The sequence below is a fragment of the Mus pahari genome, chromosome 16 (genome assembly GCF_900095145.1).
Source record: "Mus pahari chromosome 16, PAHARI_EIJ_v1.1, whole genome shotgun sequence".
Taxonomy (NCBI): domain Eukaryota; kingdom Metazoa; phylum Chordata; class Mammalia; order Rodentia; family Muridae; genus Mus; species Mus pahari.
This window is the reverse complement of record NC_034605.1, coordinates 28,481,443-28,502,289: the sequence shown is the minus strand read 5'-3', so window position 1 is coordinate 28,502,289 and position 20,847 is coordinate 28,481,443. Positions and strand designations below refer to the sequence as shown.

At 44.5% G+C, this 20,847-nt stretch overlaps 1 pseudogene; it reads left to right on the top strand.

The window, feature by feature from the left end:
- The first annotated feature begins 1,071 nt into the window (after positions 1-1,071).
- Positions 1,072-1,783, top strand: LOC110334295 (annotated as a pseudogene).
- Positions 1,784-20,847: the final 19,064 nt, after the last annotated feature.

Here is a 20,847-nt window from a genome sequence, read left to right as displayed (position 1 = left end):
TTGGCAGTGGCAGTTTCTGAGCATAATTTCCACTGGTCTTCTGTGCACAGTAGCCAGCTTGGAGGGCACAATCTAGTTCTCTTTTCTGCACAGCACTGGAAAGAGGGCACATGGGAACGGAACTTGTGGTAAAGGCCACCTTGCCACAGAGCGACCCCACCCTGCCTACCTTCCTCTGGATCTAGTAGTAAATACGTCGTGTATGGTAAATACAGATTCTGCAGTGGGCATTGCCACATCACTATCTCTAATGGAATGAACCGGATTGTAAAATTTACACCTCTTTTGAAATGCAATGAAGCAACAGAGTTCAGAAATAGGAAGCACACATTCACTGGACCACATTGTGTGCTCTTTTGCACAATGTGCAGGAGCCAACATGAGAAAGCTACAGCAGAGGAAACAGCACAGCTGAGGCTGCAGGCGGTGTGGTCGGAAAGGTGAGGGCAAGAGTGATGCCCCGCCCTTCCAGCATCCTCCTGTTGTTGCTCTCAGCCTCTTCAACCCTGCATTATTCTTTTCTCTCCACCATCCTTTCAGCATTCACTGGGCACCCAGCCCTGGAATCTAATGGCAATACAGATTCAGAGTGACATGTTGATGGAGACTAAAGATGAGTTCTGACCAGGGGCCCTGATTTGCGTGGGTACTGATATTTATAGCATGCACATTCTCTCCATTAATTTCAAAGTAACCCAGCCTTGCCGAACACAAATCTGGGTGGGGTTACTGTCCTGGGTGTACAGTAGCTCACTACTTAATGGTGTCTCTACCATTGCACTTTACAATGATAATGTTAATGCTAATGAAGGTGCACTTTTGTGTGAGAAACAGGAATAGTCATCTCTTGTTTTTTTGGTTCCAGTGTAGTAAGTGGAGACTGATGGGTGTCAGACATTATGTAGCATTGTTTTAAATCTTACTTATTCATTTCTACATTTATAGAATTTAATTTTCAATCATGGTTATTTTAACAAAAGAGCTCACACTATTTCTTTAATTTTAACAATTGCCCCAAATAGCCGTGCCCACCCTCAACAGAGTCCTGTCTGACCCAGGAAGGTTCCAGCTATGTCAAGCAAGGAACAGAAGGCCATGAAGAAAAGTGCCAAGTGCCCGAGGGTAGATAAGACCCTCCCATCAGAAGACTCCAAGAACCCAGATGCAGTCAAGCCTGCGGACAATCCAGTAGTTGGTACCAGTGAGATGGGAAGTCACTGCTCAGGATCAGATGTGCAAGAGGCCAGGGAGCCCCTTCAGAAGAGGATGCAGGGTTTCTAAGGTGATGTTACTCCGTTTCTTATGGAAAAGAGGAAGCAGATTGAAAAGGATGTGAATGCCTCTTTCAGAAGCCCAAATGAAAGCCTCCAGGGTATTTTGAAAGCTCAGCAGAAGTCAAGGCAAGATCTTTAAGTCTGTGTACTGTGAAAGGTTTGGGTCCCTGTACCCGAAGTGGCAAGATGAGGAGGTGGGCAGCACAAGGGACCAAGAAGAACACCTCAGTTTTATAACAGCAGCAAATGAAGATTTTGCAGACAGGTATAGCAGATCATAAAACCAAGCTTGAAAATGCTGAAGATACCTGTGACACGTTTTTTTGAAGAAAGCCAGCGACTTGAGTAGACATCGCAGACCCCGTATTGGCGGCCAGCAAACTAATATGGAGAAGGAAACCTCCAAGGTACAGGGCAGAGTTACCATGGAAACTCAAGAGCAAGGTGGATCTGTTGTTGAAACATACCTTCAGTCCCTGATCCTTGACCACTCTGAAGAAACCAACTGAAGCTCACACATAAGATGACGCACCGGGAAGAGAGCATTAGCCACTCTAAGAAGACATTAGTAGTCGGCAGGGCAGCTCCTTTCTCTTTACTTTGTTTGTTACAGTTGAGACAGACCCTGTTAACTCTTAAGTGAAGCCCCAGCAGTTCTGTGAGAAGCAACAGTGAAGTGTGGAGCATCCAGGACCGCGACAGCAAGGGAGATACATTCTGCAGTAGTGGCAATTACATTTTGGAAGCAAATGGCATTTGATTTTGTGGCTGGTTTTCTGTCACTTCCCTAAAGTGAACGTTACCTTACTTATTTTAGGAAGAAGTGAATAAAGATGGGACCTGTAACTCCCCNCCCCCCCCCCAAAAAAAACCCCAAACAACAACAAATCCAAAACCAAAAACCAAACCAAACCAAAACAAAACAAAAAACCATGGCTGGCAAGATGGCTCAAAGGGTAAGAGCTCTGACTGCTCTTCCGAAGATCCTGAGTTCAAATCCCAGCAACCACATGGTGGTTCACAACCATCCGTAAGGAGATCTGACACCCTCTTTTGCTGTTTCTGAAGACAGCTACAGTGCACTTATATATAATAATCAATAAATCTTTGGGCCGGAGCGAGCAGGGGCTGAGTGGTCAGAGTTGACTGGAGTGAGCGGGGCTGAGCAGGGCTGACCAGAGCAAGCAGAGGTCCCAAAATTCAATTCCCAACAACCACATGAAGGCTCACAACCATCTGTACAGCTACAGTGTACTCATATACATAAAATAAGTAAATTAATTTTAAAAATCCCCCAAAACAATTGTCCCTTATAAGTAGGTCTGGACAGGATTCCAGCATTGTAGTGGACAAAGTTAGAGTATGAGGTCCGCTCTCTGAAAGCTTTAAGGAGACATATGACCCAGGTGAACGGTAGTAGTCATAGAATCGATGTGGTTGTGCCATAGAAGGAAGTGCTGGGCATATTCATTGGTTGACTAGATTGCTTCATCTTCCCATCCCCCATGTCATACTGAGAGCTCTAGTCCCCTACTTATGGCTATATCTGGAATATGAAAGTAAAGGTAAATGAAATCCTAAGGCTGGGGCCCTGATCTAATGCAATTAGTGTCCTTGTACAAGGATATGCCAGACAGCTCCGTCTTTATTTTTTTTTAAAATATTTATTTATTTATTATATGTAAGTACACTGTAGCTGTCTTCAGACACTCCAGAAGAAGGAGTCAGATCTTGTTACGGATGGTTGTGAGCCACCATGTGGTTGCTGGGATTTGAACTCCGGACCTTCGGAAGAGCAGTCGGGTGCTCTTACCCACTGAGCCATCTCACCAGCCCAGCTCTGTCTTTAAATGCATACACCAGGAAGTAGAACAGATGAGGGCAAGAAGGGAGCCCTCACAGAATCTGCTGTGATGCGTTTCAGTTCATGCAAGGCCAAAATGTGGCACTGTGGCATTTAAGGAAATAGCTCAGTCTGAGGAAGATGAGTTCTGGCTGGTAAAATAGTCCGTGACAGGGATTGCTTGGCATGTATGAAAGCTCTAGCTACAGCCCCAAATTACTGAAAAATAAAATCAACAACTAAACAAACAAACAAATACAAACCTACAGTTCTACCAGTCTAGCTGAGAATAGTGGCCCTTGCCTGTAACTCCAAAACTCAGGAGGCCTCCCTCGAGTTTGAGGCCAGCCTGAGCTACAAGTTACAAGACAGCCTGGAAAGAGTAAAACCCTTTCTCAACAATAACAATAACAACAACAATGAAGGTGAACTGGGCTGGTTTCATCTTCCCCTCACCCTTCTCCAAAGTCAACCTAAACCCCCGCTGAGAAGCCCGTCTCTGCACGGGAAGGAATGCTCTTGTTTCATTTCCTTTTTAAAAAGATCTATTTATTATATTTATAGGAATAAACTGTAGCTGTCTTCAGACACACCAGAAGAGAGCATCCGATCCCATTGCAGATGGTTGTGAGCCACTGTATGGTTGCTGGGAATTGAACTCAGGACCTCTGGAAGAGCAGTCAGTGCTCTTAACCACTGAGCCATCTCTCCAGTCCGAATGCTCTTGTTTACAGACACAAAGAAACTCAACACTCAGCTGCCCCAGGTCCCAGCGTAAATCAGACTGCTCTTACCAATCCCCTCTTTGGTCAGCTCTTCATCAATCCATAGCATAAGTATGCACAGGTTTCTCTGTTTTAGAACAAAGAGTTTTCATTCCTGAAAACCCTCGTGTCCTGTAGGGCTTATATTGAGTTCATTTGAGTGTTTTTCTCTAGTTCTTCTGTCTCTGTATACAGGGATCTCAGCTATGAACTTAAACAAGACGGGAGGGGAAAAAAAAGGATATTTTCCTGTCCATCTGAAGCCTTGATCTTGGACTAGAACATTAAGCATCATGAAGAAATAAACCTTTGCTCTTTAAGTTGCCTGGGCAGTGGTTATATTGTTATGATAGCCTTAGCACACATTGAGTGCCAGAATGAAATGCCCTTGAGGAAAGACTGGCAAGTTAGATTAAATGCCAGCTAACACAGAGAGTGGCTGCTCTGCACTCGGCTGGTAGCTCCTCCTTATTCAAGCCTTTTTTTTTTTTTTTTTTTTTTTTTTTTTAATTTTCATTTTGCATCTGAAGCTACTAACATCTGGTATAATTGCATCCTTGGCAGAGTGGGCAAAAGAGAAGTCTTAGGTTAGAACCCGACTCAGCCACACAGAAGAGGCAAGGACCAGGAGAATGAGGCTCTTCCAGGCACCATACTAAATGATGCAGGCCCAGTTTCTTCTCAGTGATTTCTTTTGGCAATGAAATGAATAGAATAGTGACATGCCCAGGGCTCACAACATTGAGAACAAGAACAAAGCCTGAGGATGTCTTTGGGATGCCTTTGAGTGGCTGTGGAGACATTGACTTCTTCCTAATGGAGACATATTTGACCAAGTAGTGAAATACTACTGAGTTGTGATCACTCCTAGTCTGGTTGGTACGACGGGCAATGTCATATCTACCAGACAGTGTTGGCTAAAATGTCAACAGAGGGCATCTCCAGGTGAATTCTGGGAGGAGAGGGGAGTTCACTTTATTTGCCTGAGTTGCTTGCATTCTTAAAATCTCCACATACTTTGTTGCCCAAAAAGTTAGTCAATAACCAGTTCCTGCTGAGTTTGTTATCTTTTTGCCACTATACTTGAGATAATTAGCTTGTAAAGAGGAAAGGGCTATTTTGGATTTTAGTTTTACAGACAGACCCAGGTCCACGCTGAGTTATATTGCATTTGGGCCTGTGATAATGCACAGCATATGGTGGGAGCACGTTCCCAGAGCAAACCTGCTTATCAGATAGCTGGAAAGCAAAAGAGAGGAAGAAGAAAAGAGGTTCGGGTCTCACAGTCTCTTCAACGACACCCCCCCCCCAATCTAAAAGCCTACCCGAGGCCTAGGGTGTAACTCCATGGTGGAGTGCTTGTCTAGTGCATTAGTTACTTTTCTTATTGCTGTGACCAAAGACCTGACACAAAGCAACTTGGGGGTGGGTGGGTGGTTTTTATTTTGGCTCACAGTTTGAAGAGATACAGTCTATCATTGAAGGAAAGTCATGGTTATAGGAGGTGTATGATCATATTGTAACTACAATTAAGAAGCAGGAAGTGGAACCTGCTCTTATATATTAAAGCCTTCTCCCCTGACCCACTCCCCCGACCCACTCCCCCTGACCCATTTCCATCAGCAAGATTTCACCCCTAAAGCTTCTAAGACCTAAAAACGTGTCCATCAGCTGAGGACCAAGTGTTGGACCCATGGACAGATGGGGACATTTTACATTCAAATCGCAGAACTCTGAGTTTGATACCTGGCACCTCACACACATCCTGGTAGCCCCCATGTATTAAAGACTCCACCATCTCTCAATAGTGTGGTTGGTGATAGGACCAAGGATTTAACACATAACCCTTTGGCGATACCATGCTATGGTCAACTCTAACATCCGCCTGCGCTAATCTGTTCTTCCATCCTTATTGTTTCTTTGTTTTATTGTTTGACTCATGGTCTCATGACATAATCCAGATATAATCATAATCCTCCTGTGGCAGCCTCTTGAGTACTAGGATTCCAAGTATGACCATGTGTGGCTGGCATCTGCCGACTCTCTAAAAGTCAAGTCAGATGAGAACACTGTCAGTGTTGTGATGGCCAGCCCTCCAGATGTGCTGTGTGTGGTGTTTCCTGTGTGGCCTCTCATCAGCCTTAGATGAAACTCCGTATTTCCAGCCCTGTGCTGATGCATGCTGGGAGCACACAGCTCTAGTTCACACTATGAGGTTAGTTAGGTTTTCAACACGGGAGGCCTTCATCTGGGCTCCCTTAAAAGAAAAAACTCTCTAATTAGACTTTTTCATTTCTCACAACTGTTTCAAAGCCTAAACCATTCTCTCCCTCGCCTTCTCTTGCCAAGAAAAATATAGGACCTTAGCTGGGACTCACTTTATTCTTTTTTACCTTTTCATCTGGAACAATCCTTTCTCCCCCTATGTTTGAGATGAAAAGCTCTGTTTGATCTTGTTAAAAATCCTACTGTTTTCTCCTTAAAAAAAAAATATTTCCCCTTGTAATGGCTAAGAATCACATCTTTGTGAAGAATTTAGGAAACAGAAGATAACAAGAAATGAAGTCAAAACCACATGTAACACAGACCTGAGACAGGGGCTGTGGCTACAGAGAGTTTTTCATTCTTCCCTGGAGGTTATCTATACAGGAATAATAAATATTTTCATAATCCAAATTATCCTGCTTAGAAAACTCTTAATAGTAATAGATCATGGATATTTTTGTATGGTCAAAAATATTCCCCAGTGGTGAGATTTTTTAAGTATTTTAAACTTAAAAATAACTTGTTTTCTCTTCTATTTTTAAAAACAGAGCATGCTATTTCAGAGTTATTAGAACCTACAGTTAAAAGGGAAAACCCTAAACCCTTACCTCTGAGATATAATCGGCTGTCATCTTTTTAATATAAACCTCTAAAAGCATATGCAGTTAGGTATTCCATAAAATCTGTGATATACAAGCATTGTATCACTTAGTCCTCATGACATACCTCCTTTTAAATGTTATTTATTTATTTAGTTTGTTTATTTATTTAAGACAAGCTCTCTCTGTGTAGTTCAGGCTAGCCTTATATTCAACTCCTGCCTCAGCCTCCAGAGTACAGGTGCTATAGGCTAGGCCATCATCCCCAGAGTAAGAATCTGTATTTACTCGTGTGGAAATAAGGTCCAGAGAGGCCAGGTGTCCTGCTCAGCCTGGGACTTCAAGAGGCAGTACCATTGTGAGGCCGTGAGGCTGCTTCCTGACTCACTGTTCCAGGAGAGCGGCTTCCCACATTGATGAAAGAGCATAGCTCTCAGAGCTGCCCCAGGTCAGACAGGGAGCTTTGCTTTGCCTCTTGCTTTCTTTCTACCTTCCTTCCTTCCTTCCTTCCTTCCTTCCTTCCTTCCTTCCTTCCTTCCTTCCTTCCTTCCTAGATCTATTTATTTATGTATATGAATACACTGTAAATGTACAGTTGGTTGTGAGCCAGCATGTGGTTGCTGGGAATCGAACTCAGGACCTCTGCTCACTCCCAGTCCCGCTTGCTCCAGCCCCACTCGCTTGGGTCCCACTTTCTCCAGCCCCGTTTGTTCTGGGCCAAAGATTTATTTATTATTATATCTAAGTACACTGTAGCTGTTTTTAGACACACCAGAAGAGGGCATCAGATCTCATTACAGATGGTTGTGAGCCACCATGTAGTTGCTGGGATTTGAACTCAGGGCCTTTGGAAGAGCAGTCAGTGCTCTTAACCACTGAGCCATCTCACCAGGCAGAGTTTTGCTTTCTTGTGTTTTGACTTTAATTTTTTTTTCTTTTCTGTACCTAACTGCCTATGGAACTACTTTTGTTTATGCTGTGAATGGATTCTCACTTCAGGATTTTGTTTTGTTGGGTTGTTGTTTTTTTTTTTCAAAGTCTAATGGAAATGATCCAAATTTCATTGTAAACAAGCTATTGCTTTGCTATTTATTTATTATTCATCATTTATTTAGGGATAATATTTCTCACTGTTTCCCAGGCTGGTCTGGAACTCGTGAAGTAACTCAGGCTGGCTCGTGGTGATCCTCTTGCTTCAAACTCTCCAGTACTGGGGTTACAGGTATAAGCCAACATGACAGATTTTTCTCTACTAATTTAAAAAGCCACCTCTACTTATTTTATTTTCTTCTTAAAAACAAAAATTTGATTCTGCTGAAGGGACCCTGATATAGCGGCCTCTTGTGAGGCTATGCCAGTGCCTGGCAAACACTGAAGTGGATGCTCACAGCCAGCTATTGGTTGGAACACAGGGTCCCCAATGGAGGAGCTACCCAAGGAACTGAAGGGGGCTGCAACCCTGTAGGTGGAACAACAATATGAACTAACCAGTACCCCCTGAGCTTGTGTCTCTAGCTGCATATGTAGCAGAAGATGGCCTAATCGGCCATCACTGGGAAGAGAGGCCCCTTGGTCTTGGAAACTTTATATGACCCAGCACAAGGGAAGGCCTGGGCCAAGTAGTGGGAGTGGGTGGGTAGGGGAGCAGGGGCGGGGGGGGGGTATAGGGAACTTTCGGGATAGCATTTGAAATGTAAATAAAGAAAATAATAATAATAATAATAAGTAGATGAAAAAATTTGGAAACAGAGTTACTTGTACTCCATATTGACCTTTAACTCACTATGTAGACAGGATTGGTCTTGAACTCATGATCCTCTAGCCTCCACCTCTAACGTGTTAGGGTCACAGGCATGCTTCACCAAGAACAGCCCTGTGTAACTGCTTATGCTTCTGTCTTCACTCATCTTATTTGGAAACTATTTTTATTTATTACTCACTACCTATCCTGGATCTTAGAAGCCTGAGATAGCTTTGAACCATCTGTACACTTGCCTGATTAATTAACTGACCAAAATCTTTCCTCAGTGACATTTACAGATGATGTAGCTGTGACAAAAATAGAAGTTGTCCCTTAGGACTTAGACTCTACAAAAGAACAGAATATTTTAAACAGGCATGGGTGCCATTCCTGTGATGCTCCAGCGCTGTTCTTACCCAAATGCTGTCTCACCTGACCCTCCCAGCAGCCCAGGGCTACAGGTCCTATTTTTATCTCCATTGCTCACATGGGCCATGAAGCATGGCACACCGCTCATCTTTGGGGTGAGTCGGGGAAAGTTATAAGGCAATTCCAGGTTGATGCAATAGATGCTATTTATCATAGGGGAAGCCCAGAGTTCTGCCCTTCGAAAGAACATTTGATGAGACCATGGGAACCAGGAAGGACTTGTGGAGAAAGTCATTTCCCCACGATCCCTAAAGTATTGTGATTTGTCTTGCTCAGATGAATGCGGGGTGAAGGCAAAAATAGTGATTAGGCTGGCACAGAGAAGAGAGAGGGTGGTGTGGAGAGAGAGGAGGGTGGATGAAGAGATTTCAGCAGCAGATGCCATTGTTCAAAGGTCCAGAGATGGGTATGGTAGTACACGTCTGTGATCTTAGCACTTGGGATGTAGAGGCTGGAGGGCCCAGAATACAAGGCCAGCCTCAGCTAATGGAAAGTCAGAAGCCAGCATGGATTCCATAAGACCCTGTGTCCAAAAAAAAAATCAAACCAAACCAAACCAAACCAAAAGCAACACAACAGCAAGAAAAATTAAATACAAAGCAAAACAAACAAAAACAGAAGCAAAGAGAATACTGCACCCTGGACATTGAGAAATGAAGTCTTTGAGTCCAGGGTTGGGTGGGAGGGAGCATGCCAGGAAAATGCTTGTTTTGGGATGGTTCACATCACACACAGCTGTATAGGAAGGGACATGGAACCAGTTTAACCAGAAGCGACATTCCTCTAGCTGGTGGTGCGTGAAGGATGAATGTCATTGCAGCAACAGTATAGACAAAGCAAATGTTGGGGACCTCCTGCCACAGGAAGGAGTGATGTTGCCTTTCATAGTGGGCATGGAGTCAGTGTGCTAGACGCCCTTGATCAGTAGTTGGTAAGACTGACCTGGTCTCAGCTTGGCTGATATTTCCCGTATCAACACCCAAGGCTTGGATGAGAATATCCGTCGTCAGTAGCTCAGGCTTAGCATGTGTGCTGCATAGTTTTAGGACAACTTGGCACAAACTAGAATCATTTTGGAAGAGAGAGAGCCTAGAGAAGATGCCCCCATTAGATTGGCAAGTGGGCAAGCCGATGGTACATGTAATGGTGGTGATTGTAGGAAAGCCCAGCTCACCGTGGGTGGTGCCACCTTGGACTGGTGGTCCTGACTGCTTAGACAAAGCAGGTTGAGCAATCCAAGAGGAGAAAGCCAGTAAGCAGCAGTCTTTCTTAGCCTCTGCATCCACTCCTGTCTCCAGGTTCTTGTCTTGCTTGAGTTCCTGCCCTGATGCCCTGATTTCCTTCAATGATGGGTTGTGATATAAAAATATAAACAATAAAACAAAAACAAAACAAAAAAAAGCCAAACCAACCAACCAACCAACCAACAAAATACAACCCCCCTTTCTCCCCAAGTTGCTTGTGTTTAGGGTACTTTATCACAGCAATAAAAACCCCAACTAAGACAGAAACTAGTACCCGGTATGGAGTATTGCTGTGATAGACCTGACCCTGTGTTTTGGGGAGGATTGTGGAAGGACTCCTGGAACTTTGTGCTAGAAAAGTCATTCAGAACCAGAACTTAATGAGCCGTTGCGGGAACTTAGACAGTGGTGCAGAGAGCAAGCAGATGATGGAGTTGGGCTTGTGCGGTTTCAGAGGGATGCTTAAGAGTTCTTTAAAGACTCTATGGAGGCCGTTTGAAATTTTGAGCTTAGGTTATGCAGGGTTGAAGAATTGGCTGTGGTTAACAAGAAAGCAGAACCATTAAAGTGAGATCTTTGCTTTGTGGGGACAATCGATACTGGTCAGCTGAGGCTGAAGAATCAGTTGCGATTAAGAAGAGACCAGCATCAGAGAGGCAAAAATCATCTGGGAAGTTTTTCCTCGGGGTCAGCACACAGAAGCTGTGGTCTAGCAGAGGCCAAGGTTGTCCTTGTGCTGTTAGCCAAACTTGGTAAAGTCCTAAGTCTCCCAAATGGAACTGGGTTTGAGGGCCCAGCCTTGAAGGGGTCATGGAGAGAAACTGAGGTCTGGCACCATATGTCAGGGTCAGGGTCCCCGCGGAGAGCTCAGGAGAGGCTATTGGTGAAAGCGCATGCCACTCGCGACAGGGAAACCCAGCATTTCAGAGATGCCAGTGCCATGGGATGGACGGCCAAGGGTGGCAGCAGCTGTGGGTGGAGTTAGCCTGAGCCGAGGAGACAAGGTTTTTGTGCTGTGAATGGCAGAACAGAGAAGTACAACTTGCCAAGCCCTTGGGAGCCCAGAAGATCCTAAATGTACTGCAGACATTGTACACTGTGTTATTTACCCTGCTGGAGTTTACTTTTGCTTTACTCAGACTGATTGTGCCTCGGTTCTTCGTTCCTGAACAAGGTATTTCATTTATTTTTGATTTTACAGGAAGGAACCCAGAGTTATTAGACTTTGGATATTTTAAAGAGCCTCTGTGTTTTTTAAAAGGCTGAGCTTTTAAAGGGTTTGCATTTTTTTTAAAAAAAAAAAAGTCTGTGAGAATTTTAAAATTTGAAATATGTTTTATATTGTGATCTTGATAGTAATCTTGCAAACAACAAGAAAGGAAAGGTTACGGTTTAACAGTGATGTGTGCATGTGTCAAGTTGACAAGAGGTCAGTTTTCTAGCAACCTGACACAAATTGGAGTCATTTCAGAAGAGGAAAGCTTAATTACGAGGATGCCACCACTAGATAGGCCTGTGACCAAGCCTGTGGTGCATATTCTTAACTGATGAAAGATTTGGGGAGCTCAGCTACTGGGGGGAGGTGTCACTCCTGGGCTCATGTTCCTGGACGCTATAAGAAAGAAGACTGAACAAACCATGAAAAACAAGCCAGTACGCAGCACTCTTCCATGGCCTCTGGGTCAGCGCCTGCCTCCAGGTTCCTGCCTTGACTTCCTGCCCTACCTCCCTTTGAGGATGGACCTGCGATGTAGAAGTGTAAGCAAAATAAACCCTTTCTTCTCCAAGTTGCTTATGGCCATCGTCTTGTATCACTGCAGTAGAAACCCTAACTAAGACAATATGCATGAAGGGTGCAGAGAAGAAAACATACCTCACTTATGGTTTGGCTATAGGACTCTTGAAGGGATGCTAGCCAGCTTGAACATGTCGAAGGTGGCTCTGGCAGGCCTTGCCCTTCTCCCCCATTCCCTCTGCCCTGCTTAAAACCATTAGATTACTCTCCTAAAGCAAGCAAAACCCCACTTTGGCTGCCCTAATTAACATGCCCAATCAAAATTAAAGGCCTCATCCCAATATGGGCGTTTCCCCTTCTGCCTTTATAAGTTGCCATTTGCCATGTTTTCCTCCTCTCCATCCAGAGCCTGTCCCCCTCCCCCCCCACTCCCTCCTAACAAAGATTCCTTCCCCTTCTCCCTCTTCCTCTATCTACTGTTTTTGTTTCTTATTCTCTACCTTTTGTCTCTCTGGGGTGAATACATCTTCTTTGTGCTGAGAACCTGGTCCTGAGGTGTCTTAAGTGGATCTGAGTCCCTTCAGTTCCTCTTAACTGTACCTTCCCCAGTTGCTGATCTGTCATTGAGGTGGGTCTACAAAGCTTATACACAGGCTGGATGTTTGCAGTGCTATCTCTGACAGTGAAATTACCTTTTAATACATTACGTCAGCCAGGGAGATGGTCCAGCATGTAAAGATCAATCCTAATGATGTTGAGTTTAATCCCTGGCCCCTCATGATAGAGGGAGAGAACAGATTTCCCCAAACTTGACCTGTGACTTACACACACACACACACACACACACACACACACACACACACACGTACATCACATATGCATAGCTTTGCATGACTGTGACCCTAATATAATTTTAGGACACTTTTAGTGCCCCACAAATAAACTCTGTGCTATTCAGTCACTGCATAACCTTCTTCCCCTGACTCACTTCAGTATCAGGTTGCTGTAAATCTACTTTGCCTTTTCATCTGGGGACCTTTCATAAATAACATCCTCTCCTGTGTAGTATTTTGGGATTTGCTTCTTTCATTGGTATGATTTCAAGGCTCAGCATCTGACAGTACTTTGTGCCTTGTACTAGCTGAATGATCTCCACTGCATGACTGTAATGCATTTCGTTTACACGTTGGTCAGTCAATGGACCAAGGGTCGTTTCTCCCTTTGTCTTCATAAACAATGCTCCTCGAAGATTCATGTAGACTTTTTCATGGGTTCATGTTTTGAAATGTGTCGCTCGGCTTCGTATTCCTACCAGCAATGTTCATCAATGGTTTCTCCTTACCACTCGGCAGCTGTTAGAGCAGGTGTGACATGGTCTCTCACTGTGCTTTTGAATGACATTTTTCTAATGACCAATGATGTTTGGGTGCTGCCATGTGTCTCTCTGATGTTTATGCATTTCGTTGCCTTTCTTCTTTGATCATTGATAGTGGAACATGTCTTTATAGATTTGCCCAGTCTTCACTCTTTGTTATCAGGAGACGCTAGCAAAATGTAGCCTTTAGCGTGGGGCTTCCTTTGCTTTGCTACTATTTGGAAGGCTTAGCCCCACTGTTGGATGGGTGAGCACTGCCTTCTTTCTTCCTCTCAAATAATCTTGCAGTGTTCATTTTATGCAACCATTCATTAGATGATAGACACAGACATGGTTTCCATTTTGAGCAATCATGAATAATGTCACTATGAACCTTTGCATACAAATTTCTGTGCAGACATCTCAAAGGGACATGGTAACAGGAAGTGAAGTGACGTTTTCTTCTCCTTGGGGCAGAGATCCAGAAATGAAATAGCCAGGCCCCGGTGACCCCGGTGACCTTTGAGGAGCTCCCAATGGTTTGCTGCTCTAGCCTTTACTGTCACCAGCAGTGTGCAGGGGCCTCTGCAGCGCCATTGACCCTGATGTCGCCTGTCGGATATGGCCGTCCTGGTGGGCCTGAAGTACATCTTATGGTTTTGATTTCCACTTTTCCTGATGACTAATGACTCAGAACATCTTTTCATGTGCTAATTGGCTATTTAACAATTTCCTCCCGGAGAAGTTGTCAATATAGATCAAATGAATACTGACGTAGTTTGTCTTCTTTTGTCTCCTCACCTCCCTCTCCTTAAGCTGTGCTCCTTAAACCTTTGCTCCTGAATAGTGAGGTGAGTCCATTTGTAGTGTGAGTCCAGGCAGAGAATTTACATAAACAGAGTTTTCCAGGAAGAAATTCTCCCACCTTCACCCATAAAATGCAGCATCTCTTGGAAACACAGTTTTTCCTGAGGTTGAAAGAGCTTCTAGAGATGACCAAGGCCTAACTTCCCATCTAAGTCTTTCTGCAACAAACAGTTAAGTCAGGGTCCGGCCTGTAATTCTAGCTACTCAAAAGACTGAGGCAGGAGGATGGCATGTTACAGACCTGTCTAGGATATATAGCGAGATTGAAGACCTCCTTAACAATTAACTAGTGTGACTTTGTCTAAAAATGAAAGATAAAATAAAAATAAAAGGGTCAGCCAGGCAATGGTGGCTCACACCTTTAATCCCAACACTTGGGAGACAGAGGAAGGCAGATCTCTGTGAGTTGAAGGCCAGCCTGGTCTACAGAATGACTTCCAGGGACAGCCAGGGATACACAGAGAAACCCTGTCTTGAAAAGCAAACAAACACCACCACCACCAAAGAGGGTCAGGGATATAGCTCATGGGTTGAGCACTTGCCTTGTATGTGTGAGGCTCTGGGCTGAAATAATGCTTACTGCTGCAAAAGAACAAAAGCACAATACTATACACATTCAGTGTGTGTGTGTGTGTGTGTGTGTGTGTGTATGGGGTGGGACTGACCTTCTGGGGCAGTGTCCTGTGCTTTCAGGACTAACAGCTTTTTCCATGGAGAGATCTTTGCTACCCCGAGCTTAAGTGTCTCTCTGAAGTTCCACATCTTAGCAGTATCCCACGAGGAATTCTCACACACCTTTGAGACGTTATAAGACACACAAAGCCTCCAGGTCGATCTGAACACCTCTATCCTATTACCAACCACTGAGATTACGGCTCTTTAAAGGTAAATAGCCCAGTGCATCTAATCGTTCCACAGACAGGATAGTTCCTACACACCAGCGCCAGCCTTCTCGAGGGATCCAATTCCCCCTCTCCCTCTCCCTCTCCTCTCCCTAAGATGTGACTCTTGAGGCAGACGCAGCTAAGATGGACACGATATGAGAGCTTCAGGCTGCCCTGGCCCTGTTCATGGTTGTTGCTGACACACCATGTCTACCATCCCTCCCCAGGAACTCTGAATAAACCCAGTCTCTGTCTCTGCGTGTCACTACAGTCTTACGCGTAGGACTTCGTTTCACCCTTCCAAATGTCATCGTGCTGAATTTAGTTCCAGCAAGTAAGGTAATTATCGTTAATAATATTAATAGTAAGATGTCCAAAGCTGTGGTTCCTTGGCATTCCCCTTTGAACTTCACAGACACCCTGAGACACAGACACAATTACTTCTCTTACTTTATAGCTGAAGAGTTGAGACCTGGCAAGGTTCATTAAGTCGATCAGAGTTACACCCATATTTGCTAACTTTAAAGGCATAGGCCACCTGCCAAGTGGCGTGCTCCTATGAGTCTGGAACTGGGTGTGCACGGCCCCTGGGTCACTGGCTTTGGCTTCCAGTCCGCTCTTCCGATGAATGTGGCCTTTGTGGTTGCCTACAGCATGGAAGGTTTCCAGTTGCTGTGTCCTGAAGCCTCCATGGATGCTTCAGTGTCTCTTGGCACTCTGCCTTATTTGTGTTCTACCCTGCAGTACTTTATGACTGCATGGGAAGAAAAAAAAAAAAAAACACCAAGGCCCCAAGTAACTTTGCAAGAACACTCGTTCCAAACTACACATGGCTTTCAGAGCCTGTCTGCAGGTGAGCGCCTCATAGGCAGGTATTCAGCTAGTACTTTCCAGTGCAGTTAGGTCCTGTATTCAACAGGAATTCCTCTCTTGTCCATGGAGAGAGCTTACAGGTACTTGCCAACAGCTGGCTTTCATCCAGTGACTGTCAGTCTCCTCTCCCAGATATAACCAAGGATGGTAGATAGCTTGACATTCATGAACGTAGACTGTGACTAAGGCCAGTGTCCACTCAGGTGAACAGTCTGTGAGAAGCTGTTGCTAATCATAGGAATGCTGCCCCCGCTCAAGGTCTTGGCCTCCTCTTCCATGGCCTTCTGAGCAGTCCCTGTAGCAGTCCATTGCAGCACGTTGTTTAATCACCACAATAACAACAACACTTCCAGAGCCAGCTTGACTGAGCGCTGGTGCTGTTGTAGGTTTTCAACATGGAGTAGCTCATTTGGGAAACCAGGACTGTCCTTTCCCTGTTTCCAGGTAAGGAAATGGGTTTAGAGAAGCTCTGGGACTTTTTCCAAAGATCACCCCAGGCCACAGGGCTGAGGAGTATAGACTCCTAACTAGCACTGGAATCAGTCTCTCCTCTCCTTCCCTCCCTTCTCCCCTCTTCTCTCCCCTCTCCTCTCTTTTCCTTTCCTCTCTCCCCTCCCTCCCCCTTTCCCTCCCCTCCTCTCTGCTCCTCTCTCAATCACTCTCCTTTCTTCTCTTCCTATCTCTCTTCTCTCTTTCCCATCTGTGCTCTCTTTCCATTTCTCTTCCTTCTCTTCTCTTTCCCTACTAATATTCCCCCCTCTCTCCCTCCCTCCCCCCTTCCTTCTTTTTTGCCCTCCCCCTTCCCCGGAAATCAGTGAGAGTCTACCCTTCTCACCCCCTGTATACCCATGGGTGTTTATTGGCTTCTCTTCCAGTTTCGAGACACTTGAATGTTATTTGTGGAGGCCTATACTTTGCTAATTGACTGACCTGGGGCTTCCCCAGTGTCCTCAGCTTTGAGTCGGGGTTTTCTTGGGCTGAATCCCAGGGGGATCCAGCTTTGAGGGCCCAGAGCAGTGGGCAGTGCAGACATTTGTATGTGAGAAGTGACAAAGTTATGGGTGGGCCTTCCTCGGATTGCAGAACCCACCCTTGCTTTCTAAACCGAGCCCCTTCAGCCTTGTACCGGCCTGCACGGGGAACAGATCTTGTTTCTCCTCCATAGTGATCAATCCTTTCTTGCCATCCTTAGACTTCTCCTCAGCATCACAATCTTCTTCTTCTTCTTCTTCTTCTTCTTCTTCTTCTTCTTCTTCTTCTTCTTCTTCTTCTTCTTCTTCTTCTTCTTCTTCTTCTTTTTTTGACTTTTTGAGACAGGGTTTCTCTGTGTAGCCCTGGCTGTCCTGGAACTCACTGTAGACCAGGCTGGCCTCAAACTCAGAAATCTGCCTGCCTCTGCCTCCTGAGTGCTGGGATTAAAGGCGTGCGCTACCACACCCGGCTGCATCCCAATCTTCTTACCTCTCCAATGGAGAACAGTTGAACTGTATTCTCCCCTCCAATCATCCCTAAACCAAATTAAACACCTACTATGTGCAGTTGGGCTCTAAACACCAGAAGAGCCAAGGTACACACACACACACACACACACACACACACAGCCTCCTCTATGACTATTTTGAGAATAAAGTTAGGCCACATTTTATCTTAGCAGCAGCTAATATATTCTTTAATGAGTTTTGTAACTGCTGCCCATAAACACTTTTATATCAGCGAGAAAAGGGACCAATTAACGGCTGTAAACAGATTTCCTGGCTGCAATTATCCCTGCGGTCTGTCAGCAGGCCTGAGTCTGCGGGACCACAAGTGATCCTGATACTCTGTGTCCATCTCAGTTCCTCATCAGCAAATGAGGGTTTGGGGCAGGTGGTCTCCAGGTCCTGTTTCCATCCGCCGGACATGGCTGCAGAGAGCTCACCATGCTGCACTCCGATAGGATGAGCAAACTTCTCAGAATCCTTGTCCTCTACTTCCTCCCAGTACACAGCCTCCTTCCGGTGTGCACTCCATGGCTCTGGAAAATGGGCTCTCCTAAGTTTCTCAAGCCAGAGGAGCACCTCCGTAGCCAAACCCGGAAACAAGGACGGCTGCTCCAGTCTGGTGCACTCTACACACAGAATTAATCCAGCACTAAGACAGGAAGGTTGCCAGAAGTTCCAGCCTAGCCTGTGGTTAGGTGCAAGGTTCTGTCTCAAAAAATACCCAAGTATACCAAACCAAACCAAAGCACCGACAGCAATACTAACATCAGCACCAATAGAAGAACAACGGTCCAGACTCTGCTGGGAGTCTTCAAAGATTGCAGAGCTGTCCTGCTGAGGTTTCCCTTCCCATTAGGGAGACGTGCCTTCGGGCGGGGAGTAATTTAAGTGAGTACATAAGGCACAAGGGCGGAAGGCACTAATTCAGGATGGAGGATGACAGTCATGGGGAGAGTGATGGGTTCTGAGAGCTGCTCAAAGCCTCATCATGAAGAGCAAGCAATGCGTATAGAGAGCTCTTACACGGACCGGTATTCTGCCTCTTTGCCCTCTTTGAAGGATGGTACAGGGATATAATGACTTAGACATGAATTCATTTCATAGCCAACTCTACCTCCTGGGAGTCAGGTACAGCAAAACCTTCTCTGGGCTCACCACTTGGCCCTCTGTTTCTGGTTGGATCGAGTAGGTTCACCTAGCAGTGCTCATGGCTAGGTCTCCATCTCCCACTTAAGGAAAAAATAAACACTGGGTGAGCTCCTCACATAATGTGACTCCATCCTGCATAATTGCTGGAAGGAAAACCTCCTGGTCTCGTGGCTGAACAATGCCAGTGATGACAGTGGTTGAATCAATCAAATCCAATTTCATAATCATCCAAGGTAGCATTCTCGACTCCACCGGAGCCCCCGATGTGGCATGTACCAACCTAGCTGTCTCGTATAGGAATCAAAACCAGCATTAAACAAAACATTTGTGGGGGAGGGTTAAAGGTTTTAAAAATTGTGCTTCCATATTAATAAGAATAAGGAGGCTCAATAACACTCCGTGAAAATTTAGTTTAACGACTGTGGGATATCTCATTTATAATTCCTGAATTTAGTAGCTCACCCATGAAAAATGTACTCCCTATTCAATAAATGTTTTATTGTCATTGTACCAGGGAAGATTTTTGTCAGCTGAGAAAGTCACTGTTAAACAGTGTTCTCTGAAAAAAAAATTCTCAGAATGCCAAAAGCCATACAATCTCAGAAGCCACCTGCAGCTAGCAAGTCTTTGCCCCTGTTAGAATATAAGGCAAATAATAATCAATGGCTGCAAAGCAGCCCCATATCCCCATACCTGGAATTAAAACAAAAATATATTATATTTCTGTGCTTTTAAAAGAAACCAAAAATCCTGAATTCTCAAAAACATCATTTCATCCACAGGATAAGTAGTTACTAATTGGAACTGAGACGGGCCAAACGGAGGGGTTTCTGCGGTACTTACTGCCAATGCAGGGGTTTCCTACCAAGTCCAATCTCTACATTCAGACGGCAGTGACAACAGTGTTTGCCTTCCAATAATTCAGTAGCCATCCTTTTATTCATTTACAGTTCTTTAGCTACTTTTTATTTTATAATAAAACATTGTTTAAAAATAAGAACATTAATGGCCCACCAACAATATTTTAGAAAAATAGAGAAAGATCCCAATCTTTCATACAATAAAATTATGAGACACAAACTTGAGAATGATCGGAGCTCATAAACTGAGAAAAAGCAAGTTTGAAAATATGCGCAGAAACTTAGAACCAATATTCATAAAATAACTAAGCAAGTTTGGAAAGGAGCACTTCTGAATAAGAAAATAGCAAAAGTGAAAATCATATAAATATTTGATTACCGGCAAATTAAACCCTGACGAGAAAAATCAAACTAGTGAAGTCAAAGTAAAGGGAGAGCACTGTCCACCTTAGCATAGGGAGACAAAGGAAGAAAAGATAAGTAGAAAAGCTGGAAGACATGGAAGGTAAAGGAAAAGAAAAGAGCTGGGTACGATGGTTGAGGGAGGAGCATGGTTGATTCAAATCAGCTTGGTAAAATTTTGAGAACAGGCTGCAGATGGGGAACAGGGCAAAACAGAGTTCAGAATATATCTTGGGCTCCAGGGTCTTAAACACAAGAATAAAACCTCAACTCACAAGATAAGGGAAAAGTTTTAACTCCCTTCACCAAAGATATACACATAGAAATATAAACATATAAAGAGATAGCCAAGGAGCTAGGGAGATGGCTGTCAGTAAGGGCTTGCTGTAGAAGCATGCACACCTGTGTTTGATGTCAGCCTACAGGCAAAAAGCTCACTGTGATAGCGTATGTCTACATTTCCAGTTCTGGGAGGTGGCACTAGGAACTCACTGGGCAGTTCAGTGGTGAGCTCTGGGTTCACTAAGAACTTTTCCTCAAAGGAATAGGTAGAGAGTAACCCAAAAAGACAAGGACATTGATCTTTGGCCTCCACATACGTGTACACATAGGCTCACATGCACATACAAGAGCACATACAAACATGTACATACATAGACACACAAATTAATTTATCACTGTTAGTCATTTGGAAACAGAGTTGAGATAAAATGCAATACCACAGAAATAAAAACTACCATCAGTATTAAGTGTTGATAAAGGCACAAAGGCACTGCTGGTGGGAATGGCAGCACACGTGGCTGCTCCAGGGGCCAGGTTGACATTTCCCCTCAAACTAAATGTTCACTCACCACCCATACACGTGAACACTGATGGTACAGCAATGTCCTAAGGTAGGTGAATTGCTAAGCAAGATATATCCAACCAGAGAGTGGATGTGGAAGGAGGGAATCTGGATACCAAATTAAGCGGGCAGATCCTGAGAGCCACACAGTGAGTGAAGAAAACTACTTGCAAAAGGACATCTCCAGTACCATAGATTTACACCGTAGTCTCAAATACAAGACAGTCTTAAACTGATCA